Genomic DNA, 17,046 nt, shown 5'->3' on the forward strand with positions numbered 1-17,046 from the left:
TGATAGGGAAAATGGTAGATTCCTTGTGATAAATAAGATTAGCTTGGATTGTTGTAGCTCTATGTGGCTCAAACTAAGTCTCAGGAGCACCTGGCTTCTATAGACTTCTCATGCACAACTCCAGTCTAGGAAAAATGATCAGAAATTCTTAACCCATAAAGTGTAGAGGCTAATCAGAGCACCATCTCCCACTGATAATGCGTAGCTTGTGATCCATTCACTATGTATACATGCTCTCCACTGTTGGTAGGAGTACAAACTTGTATAACCACTGTGGAAATCAGTATGGCAGTTTCTCAGAAAATTGGGGATTTATCTACCTCAAGACCCAGCCATACCACTCTTAGGCAAATACATATGGTGATATCTTATTTGTACTGAAATGTGATTTTATTTGTATGTTAATATAAAGTTTGCCTGGAGATCAGGGGTCATAGAGAGCCAGGAACAGCAGTCAGGTGGTGGTAGTCCACACCATTAATCTGATCACATGGCAGGCAGAGTCTCTGTGTGGTCAAGGACACAGCCAAGAGTGGTGAGACAATGAGCCTTTAATCCCAGTACCAACCAAAGAGACCTGGAGGTCTGTATAGACAGGCAGTGATGAGGAAGTCATGTGGTTGGATTTAGAGCCAATGGGAAGGCAGAACAGAAAGGCAATAAAAACACAAGTCAGGCAGGAAGAAACTCTCTCAGGGGAAGCTACAGCATCAAGGTAGTAAGATAAGGTAGTCATGACTCTGATCTCTTTGGCTATTTACCTCTGTATTTGGCCCTGTGTTTCTTATTTACTAAGACTGTTTATACTTTCATGGAATTTCATGGCCCATGGAATGCTCAATCATACCACAAGATACATGCTCAGCTATGTTCTTAGCAGCATTATTCATAATAACAAGAACCTGGGAACAACCTAAATGCCCATCAACTGAAGAATGAATTAAGAAAATGTGGAACATATACAAAATGGAGTACTACTCAGCAGAGAAAAATGACATCATGAAATTTGCAGGCAAATAGATGGAACTAGAAAGTATCACCCTGCATGAGGTAACCCAAACCCAGAAAGACAAACATGGTTATGTACTCAGTCATAAGTGGATTCTAGATATAAAACAAAGGACAATTAGACTGCAACCCATAGATCCAGGGAGCGTACCTAGCAGGAGGGACCCTAGGATGACCGTGGCTTATAATAAGTTTGGTTTTGTGCAATCCCTGGGCAAGCTTTAGTGAAAAATTTCACTATTAGGATACAAATTTGTACCATATCAAGCTGATCAAAGAATATGCTGGCTGTACTTTCAGGAGGAGAGGCTAAAATCTTTTTAGATTATGGATTAGCCTATAGAAAAAGTCTGCCATAAATCAAAAAGTGAAGGAGAAGATGAATAGACATCTCATTTATACAACTAAGTAAAACATAGCTGTCTGAACAGATAAAGATAGGTTTCTTCTGTACCCCAGAATCTAATCAATATTTATATGTATAATTCAGCTATTATTTGGCTTAAAAGGACTTATTGGGAAATGTTATAATTTTTACTGTTTTCTATAGAAAAAATATTTTCCAGTTTCAAATGTCCCTGGACTATTGAATGATAACCTGTTTTTATGTTTAGGCTGTCTGTGTATTATTTCTCCTGCAGTTGTACATAAAAATGTTTTTACATTAAAAAAGGACAAATACTATAGAATTGTATTACATGAAATATATAGGATATACAAATTCATAGAGACAGAAAGATTAGACATTATCTCAAGATAGAAAAGAAAGGAATATAGAGCAATGATTTCCTAAGTACAGAATCTCTGTTTTGTGTGATGGAAAAGCCCCACAAATGGACAGTAGTATCAGGACATAATATCATGAATGTAATAAATCAATACAAGTAATGTAACTAATGAATATCATAAAAGAAAAACAACACATGATCATCTCACTAGATGCAGAAAAGGCATTTGACAAAATTCAACAGCCCTTCATGATAAAGGTCTTGGAGCAATTAGGAATACAGGGAACATACCTAAACATAATAAAGGCAATCTACAGCAAGCTAACAGCCAACATCAAATTAAATGGAGAGAAACTCAAAGTGATTCCACTAAAATCAGTAACATGGCAAGGCTGTCCGCTCTCCCCAAACTTATTCAATATAGTACTTGAAGTTCTAGCAAGAGCAATAGGACAACATTAGCAGATTAAGGGGATACAAATTGGAAAGGAAAAAGTCAAGCTTTCCCTACTTGCAGATGACATGATAGTATACATGAGTGACCCCAAAAATTCAACCAAGGAACTGATACAGCTTATAAACACCTTCAGCAACATAGCAGAATACAAGATCAACTCAAAAAAATCAGTAGCCCTCATAAATACAATAGATAAACAGTCTGAGAAGGAAATCAGAGATACATCACCCTTTACAATAGCCACAAATGATATAAAATACGTTGGGGTTACTCTAACTAAGCATGTGAAGGACCTATATGACAAGAACTTTAAGTCCCTGAAAAAAGAAATTGAAGAAGATGTCAGAAAATGGAAAGATCTCCGGTGACCATGGATAGGCAGGATTAACATAGTAAAAATGGCAATCTTACCAAAAGCAATCTACCAATTCAATACAATCCCCATCAAAATATCAACACAATTCTTCACAGACCTGGAAAGAATAATACTCAACTTCATATGGAAAAATAAAAAACCCAGGACAGCCAAAAGAATCCTGTACAATAAAACATCCTCTGGAGGCATCACAATTCCCGACCTCAAGCTCTACTATAGAGCTACCATAATAAAAACAGCTTGGTACTGGCATAAAAACTGACATGTGGACCAATGGAATCAAATTGAAGACCCTGATATTAATCCGCACATCTATGAATATATAATTTTTGACAAAGAAGCCAAAAATATACAATGGAAAAAAGAAAGCACTTTCAACAAATGGTGCTGGCATAACTGGATGTCAAAGTGTAGCAGGCTGCAAAGAGATCCATATCTGTCAACATGCACAAAACTTAAGTCCAATTGGATCAAAGACCTCAACATAAATCCAGTTACTCTGAACCTGATAGAAGAGAAAGTAGGAAGCAGTCCTGAACACATTGGCATAGGAGATCACTTCCCAAATATAACACCAGTAGCACAGACACTGAGAGAAACTGTAATTGGAAACCCCTCCAAGCCTTGTTAGACAGCCCACTTATAAAATAAACACACAGACGCTTACATTATTTAAAGTGTTTGGCCATTAGCTCAGGCCTACCTACTGTTGTCTAGCTCTTACTCTTATATTTAGCTCATTTCTATTAACCTATACTTTGCCATGTGGCTCTTAGCTTATTGGTAGCTTACATCTTCCTTGTCATGAGGGAGGCTGGCAGTGTCTCTCTATCCAGCCTTCCACTTCCCACAATTCTCCTCCTCCTTGTCCTGCCTATCCTATCCTTCCTGCCTGGCTCTGTCCAATTAGAACTTTATTTATTTTAACCAATCAGAGCAACACATTTGACATACAGAACATCCCACAGTATCAATCAATGGGACATGTTGAAACTGAGAAGCTTTCATAGAGCAAAGGACATGGTCAACAAGACAAAGCAACGGCCTACAGAATGGGAAAAGGTCTTCACCAACCCCACATCTGACAGAGGACTGATAGCCAGAATATATAAAGAACTCAAGAAGTTAGACATCAAAATGCCCAACAGTCCAATTAAGAAATGGGATATAGAACTAAACAGAGAATTCTCAACAGAGGAAGTTCAAATGGCTGAAAGTCATTTAAGGAATTGCTCAACATCGCTAATTATCCAGAAATGCAAAATCAAAATGACTCTGAGATACCACCTTACACCTGTCAGAATGGCTAAGATCAAAAACACAGAAGACAGCTTATGCTGGAGAGGATGTGGAGCAAGGGGAACTCTCCTCCACTGGTGGTGGGAATGCAAGCTTGTACAGCCACTTTGGAAATCAATATGGCACTTCCTTAGAAAATTGGGAATCCATATCCCCCAAGACCCAGCTGTAGCACTCTTGGGCATATACCCATGGAATGCTCAAACATACCACAAGGGCATTTCCTCAGTTATGTTCATATCAGCATTATTTGTAATAGTCAGACCCTGGAAACAACCTAGATGCCCTTCAACTGAAGAATGGGTAAAGAAAATGTGGTACATATACACAATGGAGTACTACTCAGCAGAGAAAAACAATGACATCATGAGGTTTGCAGGCAAATGGATGGATCTAGAAAAAATTATCCTGAGTGAGGTAACCCAGACTCAGAAAGACAAACATGGCATGTACTCACTCAGGAGTATACTAGATGTAAAACAAAGATGACTAGACTGCTACTCACAATGCCAGGGAGGCTACCTAGAAAATGGGACCCTAAGAAAGACACAGGTATCACCCAATGACAGAGAAATGGATGAGATCTACATGAACAACCTGGACGTGAGTTAGTGTAATGAAGGGCAAGATTTGAGGGAAAGAAAGCTTAGGGGAGCAGGAGATCCCAGCTGGATCAAGAACAGAGAGGCAGAACAAGGAATAAGAGACCATGATAAATGAAAACCACATGAGAATAAGAAGAAGCAAAGTGCTAGAGAGGTCCCCAGAAACCCACAAAGATACCTCCAATGTAGACTACTGGCAATGGTCGAGAGAAAGCCTGAACTGATCTAGTCTGGTGATCAGATGGCCAAACACCCTAACTGTTGTGCTAGAACTCTCATCCAATAAATGATGGAAGTGGATGCAGAGACCCTCTGCCAGGTCCCAGGTGGAGGTCCAGGAGTCCAATTGGTGAGAGAGAGGAGGGATTGTATGAGCGAGAATTGTTGAGACCAAGATTGGAAAAAGCACAGGGACAAATAGCCAAACTAATGGAAACACATGAACTATGAACCAAAGCTGAGGAGCCCCCAACTGGATTAAGCCCTCTGCATAAGTGAGACAATTGAATAGCTTGACCTGTTTGGGTCCAGGACCTGTCCTTAGTGCACGAGCTGGCTGTTTGGAACCTGGGGCTTATGCAGGGACACTTTGCTCAGCCTGGGAGTAGGGGACTGGACCTGCCTGGACTGAATCTACCAGGTTGAGCTGAATCCCCAGGGGAATCTTTGCCCTGGAGGAGATGGGAATGGGGGGTGGTTTGGGGGTAAGGCGGGAGTGGGGGTTGGAGGACAGGGGAAACCATGGGTGATATGTAAAATTAAATTAAATTATATAAAAAAGGCAATAAAAATTCAAATTCATTTGAAAGGAGAGAATAAACCTAAAATCGCAAAAAAAAAAAAAAAAAAGTGTACTACAGTCTCTCATGTTTGTGTACCTAAAAACTGTGTCAAAATACAAACTGGTAAAACTGAAAGACCTGAAAAGAGAAATAGTTATTTTATTGTTAAAGAGACCTCAACTATAATACCCAGTATATCAAGCAGGGAACCTTCACAGAAATGACTTGAACAGCTTGATCCTGTGCCATTTAGAGAAACCTGTGAAGCAACAGGTTAAATCTGATGTCGACTTTCATCCAGATTGGAATATTTAGTGTCAGAAATTATACATGCTTGTTATGCTAAGTAAAAAAAAGTTAAATACAAAAGCCTCTACTGTCCCTTTAAATAGTTTCATTTTATAGATTAAGTTTACATCAAAACTATGTATTAAATTTGAAATAATTATTTTCACATTAGCCATTGTTTGTTGATTTTAGTTTTGTAAATTGATTTTCCTGTGTTTTGTGAATTATAACATTGTTTTCTTTGTAGTTTATGGAATATCTTAGTTACTTTTCCCTTTGCTATTATAAAGTAAAGGAAATATAAGAGAGAAAAAGGTTATTGTAGATTCCAGGAATCATGGTGTAGATGTCAAGAAGGCAAGAGCTTGAGATTTTCATTTAATAACATGTAATAGAAACCTCTATGTGATAACATATACTAAAGGGCACTGTACTGGCTAGTTTTGTGTGTCAATTTTACATAAGCTAGAGTTATCACTAAGGAAGGAGCCACAGTTGAGGAAATGCTTCCATAAATACAGCTGTAAGGCATTTACTCAATTAGTGATCAATAGGAGAGGTTCCAGCTTCTGGTAGGTGGTGCCATCCCTGGGCTGCTGATCCTGAGTTCTATAAGAAAGCAGGCCCAACAAGCCAGGGGAAGCAGGCTAGTAAGCAACACCCCTTCCTGGCCTCTGTATCAGCTCCTGCCTTCAGGTTCCTGGCCTGTTTTTGTTTTTATCCTGACTTCTGTGGTGAACAGCAATGCTGAATGTAAGTCAAAGAAACGTTTTCCTCCCCCACTTGATTTTTGGTCATGATGTTTTGTCGCAGCAATAGAAACCCTAAGGCAGGCACTTAGATTTTCCATGTAAGTATAAGCCTAGAAGTAGACTTCCCAGAGTTTGTATAGCTTGTTCCTAGACTGACAGTCCTCAAGTCTGTGAGAAATACTTTTTTTAAATACTAACTTTCTGGTATTTTGTTATAGCAAAAAAAAAAAAAAAATAGACATCACCATACTTCTTCTGTAAAATGATTTACTCATGGTTATACCCCTGAAATCAAAGTATCTTTTCCAGAAAACCATTACTTTGGAGACTAAGAGAATACAAAAATTACATAAACATGGGAATGCAAACTTGTATATCTACATTGGAAATCAGTATGGTGCTTTCTTAGAAAATTGGGAATCAATCTTCCTCAAGACCTAGCTATATCACTCTTGGGCATATACCCAAGGAATGCTCAATAATACCACAAAGACACATGCTCAACTAAGTTCATAGTAGCATTATTTGTAATAGTCAGAACCTGAAAGCAACCTGGATTCCCTTAAACTGAAGAATGGATAAATAAAATGTGGTACATATACACAATGGAGTACTACTCACAGAGAAAAACAATGACATCATGAGGTTTGCAGACAGATGGATGGAACTAGAAAAAAATCATCCTGAGTGAGGTAACCCAGACTCAGAAAAGCAAACATGGTATGTACTCCCTCATAGGAGGATACTAGATGTAAAGCAAAGAATAACCAGACTGCAACTCACAACTCCAAGGAGGCTACCTAGTAAAGGAGACCCTAAGAAAGACACAGGGATCACCCAATGATAGAGAAATGGATGAAATCTACATGAGCAAACTGGGGGTGAAGGGGAGGTACTGGAGGGCAAGGGTTGGGGGAAAGTGAGCTTAGGGGAGTGGGAGGTCTCATCTGGATCAGGAACAGAGTGGGAGAACAAGGAAAGAGACATCATGATAAATGAAGACCCCATGGGGATAGGAAGAAGCAGAGTGCTAAAGAGGTCCCGAGAAATCCACAAAGATACTTCCACTGTAGACTGCTGGCAATGGTCAAGAGAAAGCCTGAGCTGACATACTCTGGTGATCAGATGGCCGAACACCCTAACTGTCATGATAGAACTATCATTCAGTGACTGGTGGAAGCAGATTCAGAGATCCATCATGGTCAGGCCTCAGGTGGAGCTTCAAGAGTCCAATCAGTGCAAAAGAGCAGGGATTATATGAGCAAGAGATATTGAGAGTGTGATTGGAAAAAGCACAGGGACAAATAGCCAAACTAGTGGAAACACAAAGTATGAACCAATAGCTGAGGAGCCCCATGGAAGGGATCAGGACTTCTGGATAAGTGAGACAGTTGATTAGCTTGAATTGTTTAGGAGGCCCCCAGGCAGTATAACTGGGACCTGTCCTTGGTGAATGAGCTGGCTTTTTGGAACCTTGAGCCTGTGATGAGACCTTTTGCTCAGCTTTGATATAGGGAGGAAGGGACTGGACCTACCTTAACTGAATCTACCAGCCTGAGCTGAATTCCCAGGGGAGACCTTGCCTTGGAGGAAGTGGGAATGGGTGGTGGATTGGGGGGCAAGACTGGAGGGTTGGGAGGAGGAATGACAGGGGAATCTGTGCTGATATGTAAAATTAAATTAATTATAAAATAAAAATAGATAAAATTACATAAACACTCTACCATGCCCATATAACTGAATATTAAGTAGATACTAAAACCATGTTTTAGATTTTTTTTTCATAAGGAAAATCACAAGAGGTATTTACAACAGATACAAATAAGCACATGTAAAATTTGGTTTGATACAGCTGAACTTGGATGAACTTAGGTCTGGTCACGTTTCTGTAAAGAGATTCAGGATACAAATGTAATATTAGATTTAATTTACAAAGTTCTGTGGAAGAAAGGACTATGGAAGGTTTTAGTTATATTTCATAGTACAGATGTTTCAGTAATTTGGAGCTTAATCATTGTCAATTTCAGCTTTTGTTTTCCCCATTATTTCTTCCTGAGTGGAACTACAGAATACTTTGGTTCCTTCTCTAACATGGTTCAGTTGTATACAGTTCATAATGCTTTTAATAATAAATAATGACTAAATATGTGTAGCATAACAATTAATCAGTAGAGGAAATACATCTCCCACAAAGTTTTAATTTGGGGGAGGTTCCCAAGTCCTGCTAACAAATATCTTGCATCCATTAAAACAAAAAAAATCTTTTCTGTGTCAAGCTTGCCATAAAATGATGGTTAAGAATGCTTGCTATAGGCCCAGTTGCTGAAAACAAAAACCAATACAACTTACTGAACATGGAGAAGTTGTGCTGGTGCCTGCAAAGAGCCTCCAACCCTTAATTCTAGTCTTGTTGGTATAGGAAGGTGTAGTGGCTAGCCATTCCAGCTTTGATCTGGAAGTTCCAGCCCCCATTAAGGAGCTTTGGTAACTGACCCTCCTTGTAGGCATGGCCAGAAGAGGACCCTGTAGACCCGAGATCCGGATGGGCCAGCTCTCTTGGTTCTTAGACCCTAGACACTGGAGGTAGACTGAGCAGAGTTCTCCAGAGAACACCACCCAAGTGTGCCACACCTTTCCCAGACCCTGTTACCTATCCCTTTACTTGTAAGTTACCCAACAAAATGAACATCCCTTTTAACTGGTACTGTTTGGGTGACTGAAAACCAGAGTCTAGAGAAACCAGAGACCTAGGGGAAAACCAAATACTATTTTTTTTTAAGTAGCAATAAAATAAAATCACTCTTAATGACATTCTGCTACACTCACAGATCAGTGGTTTGCTCATCCATCATCATTGAAGCTTGCAGCAGGTGGGAAAAAATATGAGAGGCTCACAGCCAAACACTGTGCTGAAATTGTGAAACCTGAAACAATCAGCGGTGAATATGATGTCTCCATCAAGTCCCTCCCCTCAAGACTCAGGAAACCTGCACAAGAGGAAGCAGAAAGAGTGTAGAAGTAGAAGGGATGCAGGACATCAAGAAAACAAGGAGCTCTAAACCAACATGATCAAAGCTCATAAGAACTCACAGAGACTGAAGCAGTGTGCACAGGCCCTGCAAAGGCCTGCACCAGGTCCTCTATGTCATGTTATAGCTTCCAGTTTAACGCTTTTATGGGGCTCCTGATTGCGTGAATGAATGAATCTCTGATTCTTGTGCCTTCTCTTGGGCTCTTTTCCTTTTGTTGGTTTGTCTTGCCCAACTCCAATGTGATAGTTTTTGTTTTGTATCTTTTTGTTATTTTTTGTTACATTTTGTTATTACCCCTTAGAACTTATTTTTTCCTAATGAGAGGCAAAAGGTGAGTGAATCTGGATAGGAGGGGATGTGGAGAGGAATTGAGAGAAGTAAAAGGAGGGGAAACCATAATCAGGGTATATTATGTTAAGGAGAAAAATCCGTTTTCAGTTTAAAAAAAAAAGGTGGGAGGAAGAATGTTTGCTGTGAAAGCATTAATTTCAAGACCCTAGAACCCACAAAACAAAACAAAAGCTAAATGTGGTAAAATACATGATTGTAACTGTCACGCCCGCCTCGACCAGCAAGGATGATGCAACACCAGGATTCTTCTTAAAACAGTTTAATCAGGCCCTTGGTTAATTGCATTGTCTTTCTCTCTCCCCTGGGGCAAGCCTCTCCCAGCACCTAAGTAGGGCTGGGCTGCCAACCCTAGGCAGCCACGTGGGCACTGTCCACAGGTTCACGCATATGCCAGCAGCACACGAATCCAGCCATAGCCAAATAAGGAGCTGTTTACCATAAAGAGTGTTTGCCATCGGGAAGGCAGAGGGTAGAAGCCAGAGCCATCTTTAGGGTGCGGCTACACGCAGCTCTCTACAGTTTCCCCCTTTTTGTTTTACAAAGCAACAGGCAAGAGTAGAGGTCTGATCTCTGCTAAAATGGAACATGTACTAATGTTTGTCCAGGTGTCGTCCACCCAGAGAACACTAGACCCGTCCGATACCCTTTTCACAGAGGTGGGAGTTAGGGTACCAACCCACATGCAATCAGACTTGCTCTTCTTGAGGTCAGCGTATCATAACCTCAAGTGCAGTGCGCAGGCCTCGCATCCTGTGCCTAAATATCTTTTAAAGTAGCCAACCAGGCTTGGGGGGGAATGTCCTACATCAATGGCCATAAAGGCTTGGACAATCATGGCCGCATGGCGACGCTGTGAGATCCTAATGCGACAAATGCACCACAAGCATACTAGGGAGGTGAGCACCAGTAAACCTACTAGGTCTCCTATTCCCGCCCACTCCTTCATGTGATCCATGGCTGTAGCAATCCAGGAAGACAATCCCTCCACCAGTCCGATATCCACTCGGGTCGAATTCACTGTGAAAAATAGCCACTCTCAGCTGGTCCATCAGGTTATCAAATTCTCCGGTCCAACTGCCTAAAAGATAACTAGACAACTTTTTAGATAAATCTGCAGCAGAACAATTGGAAGCATCCAAATTCAAAAAATTCAGAGTAAATAATGCAAGAGAAAGTCTGTCCTTAGGGGTACGGCCATAGCCTATTCCCCCTTTTTGTTTTTGAAGCAACTCCTTCAAGGAGCGATGAGCACGCTCCACAATGCCTTGACCTTGTGGATTATACGGTAGGCCATGTACAAGTTGCACATTCATCTGTTGACAGAAGGAAGCGAACTTCTGTCCGGTATATGCAGGACCATTGTCTGTCTTTAACTGTTGAGGCTTACCCCATGCTGCCCAAGCTTCTAAGCAATGAGCAATGACATGAGAGGCTTTTTCTCCTGCCATTGGGGTGGCATGAATGATTCCAGAACAGGTATCAACAGATACATGTACATATTTGACACGTCCAAATTCAGAGATGTGTGTAACATCCATTTGCCATATTTTTAAGGGGAGCAAACCACGAGGGTTAACTCCTAATCTAGAAGGATGATGAAAAATGACACACTGGGGACAATCTAGTACCACCTTTTGTGCCTCCGCACGTGAGATAGAAAACTTTTGTTGTAATGTCCTTGCATTAACATGAAATTCTTTGTGGAAAGCATGTGCTCGTTGTATGGCAGAAGCCACAAACATCCATTCCTGTCTAGTACACTGATCCACTATATCATTACCTTCAGCCAATGGACCTGGCAGACTAGTATGTGCACGGATGTGCTGTACAAAAAAGGGATTTTTACGTTGCCAGATCAGTTTCTATAATTGGCCAAACAATGAGCTAACCGGGCTAGAAGATTTGATGGGCCCTGCACATTCAAGGCTTTTCAAAGCATTAACAACATAACTAGAATCTGACACTAAATTAAATGCAAATGGACAAGCCTTGAAAACTTCAAGAACTATTGAAAGCTCCACCTGTTGAGGTGCACCTGGCAAGAATTGATGCTTTACAGGTTCATTAGAATCCACCATATAAGCACCACAGCCTGTCTTAGACCCATCTGTAAATATAACACTTGTTCCTGGAATGGGCTGCGAAGAAGTTACTTTAGGGAAAACTACAGGATGTTCTTTAAAGAAAGTTAATAATGGATGTTTAGGATAATGGCAATCTATGTGTCCTGAATAGGTACAACACAGTATTGCCCAATCATATATGGCAGCACATAATACCTTGACTTGAGTAGAATCATAAGGAACAACTAGCGTTTGTGGTGATGTCCCAAAATATTGTAAACATTGCTGAATACCCTGTTGCGCAAGTAATGCTACAGCAGTAGGATAATACTCAATTGATATAAATCCATAACAAGGGTCCCTTTTGCCATAAAATTCCCGTAGGTTGCAACTGGGTAGGCAGAATGCACAGGGTAATATCATCATTATTTTGTACTCTTTGAAGAAAAGCTCTTTGTAGCCTATCTTCTAATTTTGTTAAGGCTTCTCGGGCTGCATTGGTTAATTGCCTCGGTGAATCCAAGGCTGCATCTCCAATTAAAATATCATACAATGGTTTTAACTCATAATTGGCCATTCCTAAACTTCCTCTTATCCAATTTATATCTCCTAATAATTTTTGAAAATCATTCAATGTGCAAAGATGATCCTTCCTTAACTCTACCTTTTGTGGCATGATATAATGATTAGTTATTTTAGAGCCAAGATAATTGACAACTTTGCTCTGTTGCACCTTCTCAGGGGCAATACAGAGTCCCTTTTGCTTTAGCAGTTCTACAAGTGAGCTATATGCTTCTTGAAGAATGCTCTCTTCTTTAGCTGCTAACAGTATATCATCCATATAATGGAGGCATTTCAGGCCAGGAAAACGTGCTCTCAAGGGTTCTAAAGCAGTTGCTACAAATAATTGACACATTGTAGGACTGTTGGCCATGCCTTGTGGCAATACAACCCATTGATATCTTTTATCAGGTTCCTCATGATTAGTGGACAGTAAAGTGAAAGCGAATCTCTCACTGTCTTTGTTATGTATTGGAATGGAAAAGAAGCAGTCCTTAATATCTACCACAATAATAGGCCAATTTTCAGGCAAGGCTGACAGCAATGGAAGACCACGCTGTACAGGTCCCATAATTCTCATTTGTTCATTTATAGCTCTAAGATCATGTAACAATCTCCATTTTCCTGATTTCTTCTTGATGACAAATATGGGTGTATTCCAGGGAGAAAGGGAGGGTTTAATGTGCCCTTCCTCCAATTGCTCTTTCACTAATTGATATGCAACATGTAATTTCTCAGAGGAGAGTGGCCACTGAGGAACCCAAACTGGCTCCTCCGTTACCCAGGATATGGCAATGCCCTCCTCAGCGGCCCCTAGGAAAAACCCAACCCTTGTTTGGGTTTCCTAGGTACTGTTTGTATTGGCTCCTTTTTGCCTTGTAAAAATTTTCCCAGGCCAAAATCAGGATGACACCCCATGTTTTTCATAATATTTTTAGATTCTTTGGAGTATTCATTACTCAACTGAAAGCCCATGGATTTCATAAGATCCCTCCCCCAGAGGGACACTGGAAGCTCAAGGACGTAGGGTTGCATAACGCCAGAGTGACCTTCGGAATCTTGCCAATTTAACAAATTTGCACTAACATTTGGAACACTGGCATAACCCAGTCCCTGCAATGTTTGTGAGGAAGCCTGTATAGGCCAACCTCAAGGCCAATCTTTGCTAGCTATGATACTGCGATCTGCACCTGCAATCTGCTCCAGTATCCAAATCTAGGCCTCTTCCCAATTTCTCCCAGGAAGGCACTGTAAGGCTTCCTGAAACTGCAAGCCAAGGAGCAATTACATCATATTGTTGCAGAAATCGCTCTAAGGTGTTTCCTTTTATTTTCAATTTCTTAGAGAGAAGCAGCTCGTTAAGAGCCAGAAAAATTGGGTGCGAGGAGGAAGCACCCATGTTAGTATACTTCTTTTTTTTTTTTTCTCTCAATTTGAGAAGTTTCTCGGAGGTTTCTCAGAGCCTCTGCAGAACCGCCCCAGCCCTCAGGTTTCCCTATTTGTTTTGTTTCACCAGCTGGTTTTGCTTCATGGGCTTGTTTTGTTATGCAAATTACCCGTCTGCTAAAGTCTCAGAGCAGGTTTCCCTTGTTGACTTTGTTATTGTAATTACCCGTCCACTATAGTCCTGGCTCTGCTTCCCTGCTCTCCCTTCTACAGGTGAGCGTTACCCGCTTTTGTCGCGGATGCCCAGTTTTTTTTTTTTTTTTTCCTGAGGACTTAACACTGGTATACCGCCTGACTGTAATAAGTTCTGAACCCAGAGAGAGACGTGGTAATTGTCCCCATAGGAGGCCACCACTTGTCGCGCCGGACCAGCAAGGATGACGCAACACCAGGATTCTTCTTAAAACAGTTTAATCAGGCCCTTGGTTAATTGCATTGTCTTTCTCTCTCCCCTGGGGCAAGCCTCTCCCAGCACCAAGTAGGGCTGGGCTGCCAACCCCAGGCAGCCATGTGGGCACTGTCCACAGGTTCACGCATATGCCAGCAGCACACGAATCCAGCCATAGCCAAATAAGGAGCTGTTTACCATAAAGAGTGTTTGCCATCGGGAAGGCAGAGGGTAGAAGCCAGAGCCATCTTTAGGGTGCGGCTACACGCAGCTCTCTACATGTAACCACTGGTTGTTAGCCTGTAGTCTAGTTCTAGGTTCAGTAACAGATTGCTTTGGAGGAATACTGCAGAAAATGATGGAACAGGATACCTAGTGTCGTCTCTTTGGACTCTGTGAGATTGGGTACATATATCCACGAGCCTGCACATACACACACACACATGCACACCTCAAAAATTAAAGAAAAAATAAGTAATAAACAAAAGACTATGTACCTTGGCCATTTTAGTTCACATGCTCAAATTTTGAGCCACATACTATAGCAGTAATATCATTAGATTAATATAATTTTCTTTCATCAACATAGGGTCAATTTTGCCCACACTGCATATTTGTTCCATAATGGTGGAAGAAGTAGAGGAACTATGCCAATCTGGACACATTGTGTATTCTAGAGTTAACTCATATCAATAGTCATGCTATATTATGGTGGTCGTGAGTCATCTCTGGTTCTCCTTCCTTGATACATTCTTCTTGTGTTTTGTTTTAAAGATTCTTGTGTTGGGGATTTAGCTCAGTGATAGAGTGCTTGCCTAGCAAGCTCAAGGCCCTGGGTTCCATCCTCAGCTAAAAAAAAAAAAAAAAAAAAAAAAAAAAAAAAAAAAAAAAAAAAAAAAAAAGATTCTCAACGTTTCTCCCATTAACTCTATTCTTGCTTTTAGGGAACTCCAATGAACTTTTGTTCATTTGAACTTCTACACTATGTTTCAAAATTTCTTTTCATAGTTTCCAGATTCTCTCCTTCTGTCTGTGTCTCAGTCTCTATTTCTATGTCTGTGTGTAAGTTAGCAATTTTCTCAAAGATGGTTTTTCATTACATATTCTCTTTTAGATTATATTTAATGTATTTAACTCATAGTCTAAGCCATTGTTTATTAAAATCTTGGCTTTTTATTGCACATTACAGTTTGGTTATTTATTTTTCAAATCTTCCAATGTATTTTATGACATTCTGAACTTTCACAAGTTTATATTGTGTCTTTAATAATTTTACTTAGTTCAAATGTACATTTCTTATGTTATAGCCTCTGAGAAAATTAATAAGCAATCTGTCTAGGTTGAGTCAACTATCTTTCCTTTGTGGGAATAATTTCTCACTGCTTTAAAATTTTGACCCTGAACCCTACCATGATAGGGAACTTTATCTTTCAAGTTAACCATTTTTATCTGCTCTGGGCCCCCAAGGATATTGTTTTAATTTTTTTAGCTTTAAATTCTTTCTTTACATCCATACAAAACAGTTCACTGTATAATCACTGTTATTTAGAATTAAAGATTAAGTTTGCTAATTCTCTAACAAGACAGCCATCTCATTAATTCATTCTCACTGTTTTTCTAAAATTAAAGTTCTCAGTAGAATTATAGCATCTAAAGTACACTATTATTAGCATATTATTAACATCACTGCAGACTTTCTCACTGTAGAATTTTTATTTTGGGATCCCATGAATGCATATGTCATTTGTGGTCTCAATGTAAGCTCAATGTGTGTGTGTGTGTGTGTGAATGGCAGTGTACACTTTCCACACAGCAGCATGAACATGGAGGTCAAATGATGACTTTTGGGAAGTCAGGTTTTTCCTTCCACCTTGAGACAGAGTCTTCTTTGTATTGAGAGTTGTGTAGCCTAATTCAGGCTTGCTGGCCTGCAAGCTTCAAGCTAATTTTTCTCTCCACCTCCCATATCATCATAGGAATAAGATAATTAGATGCATTCCACTACATCCAGCTTTCTACATGGGTCCCAAAGATTAAACTAGGGTAGTTTCCATGGCAAAACAAGCATTTTTATTTGGAGAACTATCCTTTTGGCCTTTTTTTCCTAATTTGTTCTTTCACATTCATATGCACATGCATAAAATACTTTTATCATATTTACTCCCATTGTCCTTTTGTCACATTTCCTTCTACATCTGAGGGACTCCATTTTCTTCTGAATAAGTTGCTTCCTACTTTCAAGAACGCCATGTGTGTCTCACAACGTTTAGTTGGGGTTACTGTGGGGGACTAACCCCAACATTTTTTTATCCCAGGAACTCTTGTGGAATGAGGGATAAGAGATTTAGTTAAAAATAAAGAAGGGAGAGAAACAGAGAGAAATGCAGAATAGACTCGGGTGGGTCTGGATCTTTATCCACCTGCACAGAACTTTATTCCAAAGGGCTATTTATAACAATGCCAAGGGGTAGAACAAAAGACCTCCCCCTTGCTAGTTATAGTCAAATGTAGACCCTTACAAAAACCTGGTACTCAGGCCCATATATTTTATTAACATACAAATAAAATATCACCACAATTAATAGTAGTTATGCCTGTAATGCCTATCTCTCAGCCATGGATTTTGACCATGATTTCTTTCCAGCCTCAAATTTAACCACAAAGCTGGTAATTATCTGCATACCAGTTCACCTTTGCAGCAGTGGGCACATCTTGCCTAATACATTGGTATTGTAGCACCCAGGTTCCATAACGAGGTAATACCATCAGTCTTGACCCCCCCACCCCCCGCCCAGCAGCCTACCTAACACCTTATGGCATTATGAAAGCTAGCCAAGACAGAACTTCAATCCCATTTCTACCTTATTTTATACATATTCTATGTGTTCTCTTTAACAATAGCTGCTTACC

Source organism: Onychomys torridus, chromosome 4 (genome assembly GCF_903995425.1).
Source record: "Onychomys torridus chromosome 4, mOncTor1.1, whole genome shotgun sequence".
NCBI lineage: Eukaryota > Metazoa > Chordata > Mammalia > Rodentia > Cricetidae > Onychomys > Onychomys torridus.